The following is a 12,138-nucleotide window of genomic DNA, read 5'->3' on the forward strand; positions in this document are numbered from 1 at the left end:
TTATTACTAATCTGTAGGGTGTTCTGGTAAATTCGGCATGTATATAATCCTCCAGACAGCTTGAATTATGAGTTATTTCACACACAAAACAGCGACTCCTGACCTTCAATATGTTCCAAAAGCTGAATCATGGTGATGTCAGGATCCTGATCACAGCAAGACTCCATCAAAGGTCTAACTGGGTAAAACCTGACAGAAGGTTGATTGTTGTTGGATGTGAAACAGTCCAACCTGCCCACCGTGCTGATGATGGTCTCGCTCTGCGGAGGGCAGAGTCTTGTCGTCATGACAACGCTGAACGATAAGAGGCCAGCACTGGACCAGAAATTACACACAGACCCTTTAAAGACCCCATGAAATGAAAAATAACTTCTTCTTTTTTTTTTTTCACCTTTTTGTCGATGTTGCTGGATTTAGTGTTCACCTGTTCACCTGTACAATTTTATATCAGAATGAACAGAGCGTCTCTCATTTCTGTCGATGGCTCATCCTGCACTCGGGGGGGCGGGGACAAACATTTCATCCAATGAAATTTGATGAAACCGTTGGAATTATAACTAACCAATCTAACAAATTTAACAAGACTAAATACAGAGAAAGTAATGGATTAGTTATTTTGAGTGTGTGTGAGAAGTGTGAATGTAAAACTACAGCAACACATCAGTTACCTTTGTAGAGAGATTTGGGTCTTCTGTCTTAACACATCTCTCTCTCTCTCTCTCTCTCTCTCTCTCTCTCTCTCTCTCTCTCTCTCTCTCTTTCTCTCTCTCTCTCTCTCCCCCCTCTCCCTCTCTCTCTCTCTCTCTCTCTCTCTCTCTCTCTGCAGGACTCTACAGAGCGGCAGCCTCCATACAGGTAATCCACTTTCTCTTTCTTTCTCAGTAATAAATCCACTCTCAGTCTGTCTCATCAGCTGGGTGAGAGGGGGATGACAGGGGGGAGAGAGAGAGAGAGAGAGAGAGAGAGAGAGAGGGGTCAGAGGTCAGAGGTCACGCTGGTGTAATTTTCTCTATAGGACAGGTTGGATTGCAGAATGTGTTTCATTATATAGAAAACAGGATTGGAAAGCAGGAACAGCCTCTGTGACTGGACCGGGTGAGAGAGGTGACAGTGTGTGTGTGTGTGTGTGTGTGTGTGTGTGTGTGTGTGTGTGTGTGTGTGTGTGTGAGAAAGAGAGTGTGGGGGGGTGTCAGAGTGTAATACACACACACACACACACACACACACACACACTTCCTCCCTTGTTGTGACCCAGTAACAGGAGCCTCACATTCCTGATTAATGATGCAGGTTGGACCCAAACAATGAACAAACAAACACACACACACACACACACACACACACACACACACACACACACACACACTAACACAGAGGCACAGGGGGCGGCTGCATTTGCAAATACACACAAACATGTATACACACACACACACACATATTGATAGTAACGCACACACGTAAAAATACACACACTGACACATGCAGGTGAATGCAGGTAAACCAACATGACACACACACACACACACACACACACACACACACACACACACGCTCACACACACGCTAGCAGCCTGATGCATTGATACACACATGAACATACAACACGCTCACGCATATTTACATGAATATTCATGACACACAAACACGCAACATAAACACACAACACACAGCATGGGAAACTGCTACAGAGAAAAGTTTATACATTTGTCTGATTCAGTGTTTCTTAACCCAGGGTTTAGGGCCCAAAATGGGTCGTGGCGTTATTACCTTTGGGTCCCCTGTGGCAGGTGGATGCAGAAGCTCTGGTTCACTTCCTGTAGTCAGTTTAGAGTAGTAGTGACAATAAACCAGATATGGAAACACAAAAAAAGGAATATAAAATCAGGTGAGATGGGATTTTAAATGAAATCAGAATCTGACAGTCTGATGCTGAACAGCTGCAGAAATCTGAAATCTGAAATCTGAACGCAAAGCGCCGGCGGTCTCAAACGCAGCATGACGCACTTCCTGTCTGGCAGTCTGTGAGCGTGCGATTTTTTCCAGTGCATTCTGGGAAAGAAAAACAGAACGGGTTTTGATACGAAAACAAGCCTTCAGTTCACAGCCTGAGGCAGGAGGAGAAACACAGACAGCACACACACACACACACTGCAGCAAGACAGACCAAAACAACCAATATCAATCAATCAATGAGTCAACCAATAACTTTGTTTATTTGTTGTGCAGCCAGGTATAAAAAACACAAATCACACACACATCTACACAGAAAACACAGACCATCAAAAAAAAAACAAAAAAAAAAACGGTAACACTTTACAATAAGGGTCACTAAGTTAAGGATTAGTTAATTCTTAATAAGCATTGACTAACCCTTAATTAACAGTTAACTAATGTGTAATTTACTAATGGTGTTCATGTTAACTAAGGTATTCATTTATACATTATTTAATAGTTTATAAAGATGACTATTAAATAATGTATAAATTAATACCTTAGTTAACATGAACACCATTAGTAAATGATTACCAGACACATTAGTTAACTGTTAATTAAGGGTTAGTTAATGCTTATTAAGCATTAACTAACCCTTAATTAAGTGTGGTGGAAGATGGACAGAGCGTCTGGAAGGCTGTCACAGGTTTCCAGCAGTGGAAAAGAAGTTAAAACAAAATCTTAGTTTTACAAATTTAACAAGTTTAACAATTTTACAAGTTTATTTGCCAATTTGAAATCCAAATGTATTATTTCATAGTTAAATTGCTGTAAAATTGTCTCTGAAAATGCCCGAAAAGACCAAAATGCCTGCAAAAATCAGATCAACGGGGTTAAAAATGCCATCTGAAAAAAAAGCGTATTTCTTCCCCTGCTGTACTGTATGTACTGTAGTGTCAGTACAGACTGTCTGTACTGATGAAGCCAAAACACTGACAGAGCCCCAGTGCATCATGGGAAACAGTGAGCTGCCGCCGCTGGACAGAAAACACTGCAGAAGACTCTGACCTGCTCTCCTCCTCTGCATTCCTCTGCACACTGCACTGTGTGTGTGTGTGTGTGTGTGTGTGTGTGTGTGTGTGTGTGTGTGTGATGTCCTACATGTGTTTCTGATCACTGGGAGACGAAGAGACAGAGAGGGAGAGAGAGAGAGAGAGAGAGAGAGAGAGAGAGAGAGAGAGAGAGAGAGAGAGACATGAGGAACCAGAGGGAAGTGGAGGAGGAGATGGAAAGCTCAGATGAAGTCAGTTCAATACAGCGTGACATTTCTCTGCTGACAGATAGACTGATCAATACGTGGATAGGTAGGCAGGTTGACTGATTGGCTGATTTGTTTATTGATCGGTCGGTTGATTCCAGAGTGACAGGTGAAGTCGGTGTAAATATCAGCCTGACATTTTCTCCGGTAGAGTTCAGACCGGAGGGAGAGAATCCACATCGGTCCTCGTCTCTCCTCACTGAAGCTTTTATTTATTTTTCCTCGGCAGTCAGATGTTTTTCGGTCGGGTCCAGAAGGGCCTGACTGCAGAGCTCCGCTGTCAGGCCCACGCTCAGCTCTCTTCTTCTCTCATTCTAATGACGCAGCCCAACGCTCTTCTTCATCGTCTGCAGTGGTGGAAGAAGTACTGAGATCTTTTACTTCAGTAAAAGTAGCAATTCAACAAAGTAAAGATACTCCATTACAAGTAAAAGTCCTGCATTCAAAATCTTACTTAAGTAAAAGTACATAAGTATTGGCAGCAAAATGTACTTAGAGTATCAAAGTAAACGTACTCATTATGCAAACTGTCCCCATTTAGAGAGTTATATTTTTCATAAATTATTGGAATATTAATACTGATTTATTGACATACATGTACATGTAAGCAGCATTTTAAAGTTGTCAACGTGAAGCTAATCTTAACAATTAAGCTATACTTTTGGGTAGTCTAATCTATAACAATGCTATTTTATAGTTATTTTATAAAGATGATCAAATGTTTTAAATATAAAATATTGATCTGAAACATAACTAGTAACTATAGCTGTGAAATAAATGTAAAGTAAAAAGTACAATATTTCCCTCTAAAATGTGGTAGAGTATAAGTACAAAGTAGCATAAAATGGAAATACTCAAGTACCTCAAAATTGAGAGAGAGAGAGAGAGACAGAGAGAGGGAGAGCGAGAGAGAGAGAGAGAGAGAGAGAGAGAGGGAGAGAGAGAGGGAGAGAGAGAGAGAGACTGCTCAGGCTGTAGAGTCTCTGTCTTTATCAAATAGTTGATTTCTGATTTTGGACTGAAACACTGCAGGTATTCAGGAAAGTCGTTTCAATAGAAAGAGGTCAGATTTACATCGGGGACTCTGTTATTGTTACAGCTACTTCATCTATCACCAATATAACACACACACACACACACACACAACACATAGAGAGAGAGCTAGCGATGCATCATGTTGTTAACCCTGTCATGTTGACAGTCTCCTGACAGCACAGTGACCACTGGGACTGCACCAGTACAGCTGTGTGTGTGTGTGTGTGTGTGTGTGTGTGTGTGTGTGTCTTATAACATCCTACTTTTTATTGCTGTGTTGTTGATGCAACCTGAGAGAGAATTATTTGCAAAATTCAAATGTTGTTTTCTCTGCAGCCGGCTGACTGAGACGACTGAGGTGTTTCAGGTCAAGTCTCAAGTCTAAATGTAGAACAGCAAGTCAAGTCAGAACAAATCGAGAGTCCAGTATCAATTTAATATCTTAAAGAAAACTAAATATTTAGGACTTTTCAATGCAATATGGTTTTAATAGGATAAAAACTTGGTAAGAGCATCATGAGTTTGATTTCTATAATCAGTTTCAACTTCAATAAATTCAATCATTCCATACAAATTCAGAAAACAGAATTTAAATTCAGTCGTCTGCTGGAACAAATCTCATCACTTTCAATCTAAGTCATTTACACAAACACAAGATCTCAAGTCAAGACTTTAGAAACCTTTTCAAGTCATCAGAGTACAAGTCAGAGTCAAGTCCCAAGTCACCAGAACCCAAGTCAAGTCTCAAGTCTTCGAGTCGACTTCGACTTTGACTCGAGTCCATGTCATTCATTCTTATTCATTCTTCATTTAAAAGCCTGATGTTATATATAATATTTTGTCACTCTGCTAAACCAGTGGAAAGAAATGTACAGTGTGGTTTTCCAGTGGGGAGTTCTGGTGTCCCATGATGCTCTAAATGTTTCAGAGGCTTTTCCACCCTGACAAGAAGAAGAACATTCTGGAGGGAAACACTGAATACTTGTGTTTTTTTTTTTGGCCTGAAAATAGACAAATTTTAAGATATTGACTGGTCGAATTTGAAGATATTAAAAATATCAACGATTAGTGGCTTCAATCCAGAAATATCAGTATGAGAAAGACAAGGAAGGAGTCTGCTGCAGTACAGATACAGGATGGTGTGTGTGTGTGTGTGTGTGTGTGTGTGTGTGTGTGCTTGCAGTTTTGTGGGAGTGTTACGTGACTGTGTGTATGTGTATAGATTTCTATATGTGTATCTGTGTGTGTGTGCTTGCAGTACATGTGTGTGTCGTGCCACTGTGTGTGTGTGTCTGTGTGTGTCTGTGTGTGTTTGTGTGTGTGTGTGTGTGTGTGTGTGTGTGTGTGTGTGTGTGTGTGTGTCCAGTGGTCATCTCCCAGCAGAGTTCACTGCTCTCCATCAGTCTATTTCTGTCTCTGAGTGGGAAGGATGGATGAACTGCCTGGAGGGATGAGAGAGAGAGAGAGAGAGAGAGAGAGAGAGAGAGAGAGAGAGAGACAGGGAGGGAGGGAGGGAGAGAGACAGGGAGAGAGAGAGAGAGAGAGAGAGAGAGAGATGTACAGTAAAGAAGGTTTTTTTCTCTCTTGTTTTGATCTGTATTGACTTCCTCTGTTGCTCAGTAAAACACTTTGTGAGGAGTCTGTTTTGTTTACAGCGCTTAATAAATTAACTGGATTTGACTTGGAGAAGAAAAGAGAGAGAGATAGAGAGAGAGAGAGAGAGAGAGAGAGACAGAGAGAAAGAGAGAGACTGATAGCTTCAGACGGGCCGGATGACATCATTAAGTTATGGAAATATGGAGGATGATCCAGCATAAAGATGAGCTGATATTAGCTTCATACAGTCATACAACATGCTGTGGATGGAGAGAGAGGAGAGGAGAGGAGAGGAGAGGAGAGGAGTGGAGAGGAGAGGAGAGAAGAGGAGAGAAGGGGAAGGGGAAAGTGGTGAAATGAGCAGGAACTCTGAAACTCAGATCTACCTGCTATGGACATGATTTCTATGAAAATTATGTTCCTCCACCACAAACTGGATTCTGTGACAAAAACATGAACTGGACATTTCCAGCTAGTTTAACAGTTTACTAGTTCAACAAGTTTACTAGTTTAACAGTTTACTAGTTCAACAAGTTTACTGGTTTAATAAGTTTACTAGTTTAACAAGTTTACTAGTTTATTAAGTTTACTCGCTCACTTCATCATTTCCGCCAATTTCTGTCAGGAACGGGAGGGGGAGAGCGCCGCTTTTAAACAGTGAGGGAGACAAGCTAGTTTTAAAAAAATGAAAAGCAGCTGAATGGAGTGGGAGGAGCTTCGTTCACTAAAACTTTCAAAAATTAGAATTTGACTCACAGTAGAAATTTCCTTCCTACAAGCTGGGAACTGAACTCCGGTCTCCGACATTGAAGTGAAGCTCATGGTCCATCCAGCAGCCGACCACATCACCCTGACTGTCACTGAGCTGCTGACCTGAGACTCTGCTGCCTGTTACAGTCCTGTCTGCTTCAGGGAACCGTCTCCTGCTGGGAAAACTGAGCTTTAACACTTTACCACCAGCATGTAATTTGGCGTTATACGTCGCATTTCACGAATTTGAGTGCGATCATGTTGTTCCTCTGCTGCCTGCTCCCTGAATCCTCTATATCTCCAGCTGCAGGAGGAGCAGGCAGCCGGGGGAAGATTCAGTTTGTCCTCCACAGACGACGGGACATTTGTCTTTTTTTTTTTTTTTTTTACAAAGAGCCGGAGGCCAAGAAGCAGCGGTCATCAGTTTCGCCGAGACTTAACACCGCCTCCGCTTCACCTCCTCCTCCGCTCCCTCGCTCCCTCTCTCTCTCTCCTTTCACCCTTCCTCCGCCTACACCTGGTAACCAGCTGACCTGTCAACACAGAGGAGAGCTCTCTGGTGTGTGTGTGTGTGTGTGTGTGTGTGTGTGTGTGTGTGACAGTGTGTGTCCCTGAGGCGATATTCTTCACCTAGAGAAGCAGCTGTTCCCCTAAGAGCGGTAGGAGAAAAAACAGCTGCTACCCTTCTCTTTCTCTCTCTCTCCCTCTATCTCCCTCTCTCTGTCTTTCTCTCTCTCTCCCTCTCTCTCTGTCTCTCTATCTCCCTTTCTTCTCTGTCTCTCTGTCTCTCTCTCTCTCTCTCTCTCTCTCTCTCTGTCTCTCGGTCTCTCTCTCCCTCTCTCTTTCTCTCTGTCTATCTCTGTCTCTCTCTCTCCCTCTCTCCCTCTCTCTCTCTCTCTCTCTCTCTCTCTCTCCCTCTCTCTCTCTGTCTCCCTTTCTCTCTCCATCCCTCTCTCTCCATTGGATCAGGCTTTAAATTCAGTCACTTCATAATCTTAATAGTTATTTCTTTAGTAATGACTGAGCATCAGTCTCAGCTGCTGCAGTAAAGTCAGTCAGTGTGTTTCCATGCAGACTAATAACTTGGTAACTGGGAATAATCAGGTTGTGCCAGTAATTCTATTGACGTGTTTCCATGCTGTTTAGTAATGTGATAACAGAGAAAAACTGGTTTACATAGTTGGATTTCTCTCCTGAAGGAAGTGAACCTCTGCTGGTTGTTACTGGGTGTCGTTTGTGTTTCTGTTGTGTTTATTCTGTGTGTTTTGTTTAAATGCACAGTGTGTAATTTCTGCCACTAGGGGTCTCTCAATCAAAACAATAACAAAAGACATAGTTTGATGACGTTGTGAAGTAGCGTGGGATCATGGGAGTTTTTTTACGGGGACAGCTTCGGTGACAGAACGCACAGCAAACGGGAATGAATAATCGTGATTCGTCACAGTGAGCGATAAAAACAATAGAATGAAAAAAACAACAGAGCGGCTAGAGCGGCTAGCTAGCTAGCTGGCCGACTTCCTTCCTCACTCTCTGACGGATCATCTGGTTTTTCCTGTGTTTCCCCGGAAGTTAGGGGGTAAAGGGGATATGACGCCATGACAGGAAGTTAGGGGGTAAAGGGGATATGACGCCATGACAGGAAGTTAGGGGGTAAAGGGGATATGACGCCATGACAGGCGACCAAATGAAACGCACCGTTACCTTGAATAAGATTAAGGATTTCTCTGGGTTTGAACATTGTTGGAAACATTTGGGATAACGTAAGTACACAACTCAAAAAAAAATATAACATAGGTCTAGTCGTTTTTAGATATTTTAATGTGGAAATGTTACATATTATACCTTTAAAGTTTTGGCCTGCTGTCTGCAGCCGGACCGGCCCTCTGAAATCCTTCATAAAGTCAAGTTCATTTTTCTCCAGCTCTTCACGTCTCAAAGGACTTTACAGAGGCTGAGCCTAACTACTGTAGGTCCAACTGATCAATAATCAATCACAGAACAGAATGATGTAAGACCATCAACACATAACAGTCCGATCCTAACAGACCGGCTCCAGCAGCCTCAGACCCACCAAGCATACAAAGAAAGTTTCTAACATTCTGTCTTCCTAATGAGTTTTTCTCCACAGTTTTTCCTTGACTTGACTTGAAGTAGAAGTAAACTAGAAAATACATTTACAAGTAGCTGCAGTAGTAGTAGTACCAGCAGTCGTAGTAACAGTAGTAGAAATTGTAGTAGTAGTAGTAACAACACTAATAATAATAGTATAATATAATAACATTTTCATTTCTCATTTTAATTTATTGGTTCATAATGTGTTGTGAAGCCCTTTGAGACTGTAACAGTGATTATGGGCTACATACAGATATACAGTATATACAGATAAACCTGACTTAAGTTGTAATAAAAATTACTTCAAAATATTAAGTAAGTAAGTAAACAGTATGTCACACATGAACAGGGACAAAACACATTGTTTTATTATTCAACACAACCTACATGTTTAATAATATTTGCCCCAATCAGTGAAATTGGTAAGTTTTTCCATTTCTGCGCATCAGATTTGAGTTTTTCTATTAAAGGAAGATAATAATTGATAGATTTTGTTCAGATCATTACAGATATATATCCCCAAATACTCAAATCCCTCTGGACTTTCCCATAATTCAGACATGTTCAGCATGTGGGCAGCTGAACTATCAGGGTCAGAGAGATATATCAATACATCATCAGCATACAGTGAGACTTTAAAGTGTCTGTCTCCTGGTTTTACCTGGTAACTTCTCTCCATGTCTTGTCAGGTGTTCACAAACAGACGTGACACCAGATATTCATATTAGAAAGGAGCATTTTAAATAATTTTCACAGATCATGCTGGAGAATTTCTTGAAGAATTGCTGGAGAATTTATTGTTTATTGTTATTCTTTATTGTTTAATTAAAGAGAGAGTTTGCTTTTTTAGTTTTTTGGTGAAAATTGTTACCAAACAGCCGTGATTTAAAGGGTTTACACCTGAATCTACTGAAGCTAGTGGACTCAACCTCATCATACTGAGGCCTGCCATGCGCGCGCGCACACACACACACACACACACACACACACACACACATACACACACACACACACACATACACACACACGCCGCTGCAGTCGTGTGCAGCAGAGAAGAAGAGAAGCCCGGAGAGATTCTCCATTTCCTGTCAGCCTGGCCAACTTCCTGTCACCATGTTGATTTACTGTTCCATTACTCTACCTGTGGAGCTGTGTGTGTGTGTGTGTGTGTGTGTGTGTGTGTTTCAAGGTGGTGAGTGTGCATGAGTGTGTGTTTTAGTGTGTATGCGTGTTTGTGTGTGGAGAAGATATTATGTTTCAGTGTGTGTGCCTGTGTGTTTCAAGCTATGTGTTTCAGTGGACTTATGTTTCTGTATGTGTGTGTGTGTGTGTGTGTGTGTCTCCTTTCCCCTAAGGCCTGCGTCACTGGCAGAGTGCCTCGCTGGAGTAATTACCACACACACATGCTTACTGAAAACACACACACACTCTCTGTCTTTCTGAACCTCTCTCTGTCTCACACACACACACACACACCCACACACACACACCCACGCACACACACACACACACACACACACACGGCGTGCACTGTGTCTCAGGTGGATGGTGAGCCAGCAGCAGTTGTTGCCATGGTGTCTCTGATTCCATGCCAACTGACTGACCAATGGCGTATGTGTGTGTGTGTGTGTGTGTGTGTGTGTGTGTGTGTGTGTGTGTGTGTGTGTGTGCTGCAGGTCAGTCCAGAGGTTTGTACAGATCCAGGTTTTTGTTAATTGGTATCAGAACAAACATCATAACAAATCAGCTGAACTAAACTAAACTGAAACTAAGACCAAAACTAACTGTTAAAAAAAAACTTGTTGAACTGAAATAGAACTAAAAATATACGGCTAGGGCAATGGTTCTCAAAGTGGGGTCCGAGGACCCCTAGGGGTCCTGTTGGGGGATCCAGGGGTCCCCAGTGAAATGAAGAATAGTTTATTTTCGCCATAATTTAAGTTTCAAGTTCAAGTTTGTTCATTTCTCCAGCCATTTATCACAGTCTGCCTCACAGGACTGAACAGAGGTCCAGCCTGACAAGATCTATAACTGATCAACAGTCAACCATAGAACAGAGTGATATAGAACAAACATCAGGAAGAGCACAAGACACAGAAACAGATTATATCAAGACAGAACAGCCACCTGTTCTGCAGCCAAACACAGTGATTCTCAACTTTTTTCATATCAAGGACCCTAGTCCACAATAGAGCCACAGACCCCCATTTTTGCCTCTCAGACCCAAATCTGAGATTATTTTGTCAGATTTGATTTTGTCCAGAATTCCATGACTGTCTGTATTGCAGGTAGAGAGATAACAGAGAAACTGTGATCAGAACAGTCATTCTTCTACATTCTCTAATTGTGTTCACTTCTTGTAAATTAAATAATGCTGAAGTTTAACAATTCATCAGTTTGCTGGGGACCCCCTGGAACCCCCTCAAGGACCCCTGGTGGTCCCCGGACCCCACGTTGGCCTAACCTACCAACCACCAGCCTGACAGCCCAGGAACAACTTGTTTTGAAGATTTGAAGAAAAACCTTGTTAGGAATTGAATTCACAAGAAATGATGCCACTTAGAGAATGTATAAAATGACTAAATCATAGCTTCCTGTCACAGTTCAACTCTAAATCAACAGCAGCAATGAACAAAGGTGTCTGATGTTTGTTTGTGGCTCTGTGGCATCAAAGTGTTTGAGTCTAGAGAGCGGTGAGATCCAGTGTTTATTACTGGGAACTGCGCAACACTTTGTTTAGTAAGATAAAAACAGATAATGATTTTGTAAATATGGATGATGCACAAAGATTGAGTTGGCTGTTCGCTTATGAAACATTTAGATTAACTAGTTACCTGGAGAAAGCCTGGGAGATGAGAAAAAAAGCTCTTTATCAAGATAAACTGTAAGTTTGTAGCAGTTCTTTTACAGTGTATTGTTCATTTGAAACCTATAATTTCAAATATGTTATTTGAAAGAATATAGTAGTACTTTATAATGTGGTAATTTATTTATTTTATTTGCTCTTATATGTATCACCGGAAGATGTATGTTTTGTAAAATGGTGGTGTCCTGTAATCCCATGTGGGATGGGCCAGATGTTTGGCATGACACAGAAATAAAAATAAACTAACTAACTATACAGGAAGATTTTCTCCTGGAGGTGAATCATCTGATCTGCTGGCTGCAGTATCTGATGATCAGAATCTCCTCCTGCAGTCAAACCTGAATCCACCTGAAGACATTTGTTCCAAAATGAAATGTCCACAGCTGCACCTGCACAACCTGACTGACAGCATGACAAATGAAAACAAATGATGATACTTTATACAGCAGGTCGCTTCAGTCCTCGGCTGCTAAAATGAGAAACTCTTACAGACTGGATCCAGCTGGTTTACAGATTTTGAACGATCAGC

The 12,138-nt window shown here is 41.6% G+C and overlaps 1 long non-coding RNA gene across 1 annotated transcript in view; it reads left to right on the plus strand.

The window, feature by feature from the left end:
* The first annotated feature begins 824 nt into the window (after nt 1-824).
* Nucleotides 825-12,138, plus strand: part of LOC139667687 (uncharacterized) — a 37,660-nt gene continuing 26,346 nt past the window's right edge. Inside the window, exon 1 of the long non-coding RNA XR_011696950.1 lies at nt 825-855. This is a non-coding gene — a long non-coding RNA (uncharacterized lncRNA). The remainder of the gene's footprint in view (nt 856-12,138) is intronic.

The sequence above is a fragment of the Centroberyx affinis genome, unplaced genomic scaffold, assembly GCF_046629955.1.
Source record: "Centroberyx affinis isolate AG114_WGS23_722 - 3 ecotype Tasmania unplaced genomic scaffold, CSIRO-AGI_Caff_v1 ptg005699l_1, whole genome shotgun sequence".
NCBI lineage: Eukaryota > Metazoa > Chordata > Actinopteri > Beryciformes > Berycidae > Centroberyx > Centroberyx affinis.